The sequence below is a fragment of the Austrofundulus limnaeus genome, unplaced genomic scaffold (genome assembly GCF_001266775.1).
Source record: "Austrofundulus limnaeus strain Quisiro unplaced genomic scaffold, Austrofundulus_limnaeus-1.0 Scaffold691, whole genome shotgun sequence".
NCBI lineage: Eukaryota > Metazoa > Chordata > Actinopteri > Cyprinodontiformes > Rivulidae > Austrofundulus > Austrofundulus limnaeus.
In genome coordinates, this window is record NW_013953093.1 from 160,831 (window position 1) to 162,599 (window position 1,769).

A 1,769-nucleotide genomic window follows, 5' to 3' on the forward strand; every position below is an offset into this window, starting at 1 on the left:
ATGTAGCATCCATGCTAGCTCTGTAAACAAACAAGCCGGCTGATGAGACGTCACGTCTTTTACTCCGCATGCGTGTCACATCAGAGCTGTGTAGCGTTCACACAGGGGTCTGATGCAGGTCACATTTAAAATGTAATGTSAACGTTCACACAAAAAGATCGGATTTTTTCAWAAAATYGGAACTGAGCAKTAAGACCTRCAGTGTGAACRTAGCCYTMGATTGTTTAATCCATCGTGATGATCTTATAGGCTCAGATTGAACACGTTTTGAGCGTCAGGTTTACATGTAAAGCCTATGGTSGACGCGTATCTACGGGCATCGAGAGGCCTCGCGGCACGTCTAGCACATTTAGCGTGGCGTGTTTCAAAGCGGTAGATGCTGTCTGAGCGTTTGACATGCATACAGCGTGTCTAAAGCAGCCGACGCTGGAGGTGGAAAATCAGAACTTCTGAAGCTCGTCGCAGCACATCAACCAATCAGAGAGGCTCCWCTGTGTGACGTAGTGACAGATATTCCAACGKGACAGTTCCCTRAATGATGTCCACTAACCTGAGACAAATGGACACGAGCTCTTTAGCTGAAATCGAGTGCCTGCAGTCGATGTCCTGACAGGAGATATCAGCACCGATGCGGGTCAGTGGCTCATCAAACTGGACTCGGGACAAAAATAGTCCTGAAAGCGAGCCTCGAGTCAGTTCGCAGCTCCTGGGTGATGAAACTCACCAAACTCAGAACGTCTCTGAATTATCTGCGCTCAACATGCTAGACGTGCATCGAGCGCTTCAAGAGTAATTTTGACTCACATCTGACCTCAAAAGTGCACAAATATGGAGCCCGCGAGGGGACATGAGAGATTTTTTTTTTTTGCATTCCCACGCAATAGTATGGTGTTACCTTACAATACCTTTTGTGTTCACTCACAAAACTAGTTTATCACTGTTGTGCCTGCCGGTTTATTAACAAACTCACATGTTTACCATTAGCGAGTTAGCCTACTGCTTTAATTCAGCTTCAGAATGAATATTTCACGCAACCACGCATGGAAGTATGTCATATGCCGATATTTTAATACGGATTAATTTAAAATGGATAAATGTAGTATAAAAATATTGTTACTGTGCCCATGTTTTGTTGACCTGATACAAATGTTTATCATCCAAAAATACTTGGGGGCACAGGTCTCTGCTACTGTTTTGAACTATTCTGTGGGTCAAAAGCTGAACCCAATTATGGGTCATGAGGCACCTTGGATCATCTCCATAAATCAATTTAAAGGGTAATAAAAATAATTGCTGATGTAATGTTTTCCCTATAATTATTACAAAAGCACAAAATAAGTATAAATAAGTATTTACAGTATTTGTGTAGAAGCTGTTTAGATTGTCAAAAAGCCTGTGTTTTTAGGGTTATTAACAAAGTTCGTGTACTCAGACCAGTAATATTTGGGGTCACAAGTTTTTACCATGAATATTTTGTGGGTCAGAAGATAAAAAGTTTGGGAACCACTGACATAGAGTACATGTCATTAACATTGGACAGAGCTGGCCCCTCCCGTTCTCAGGTGAAGGTGAGCGGAGCGTATGGAAGAATTATTGTGACTTTAATCAAGAGCGTATATTTTCAATATGAGAGCAGGAGGAAATGTCTTTGCTCTTAAAACTTTATGTATTTGTTCTCAAAGGAGCGGAGCATGGATGTGTATTGAGGGAGTGAGAATCGTGAGCTGGGCAGTGAAAATGCATTGTTCGCAAGTCTCAAACCACAAGTC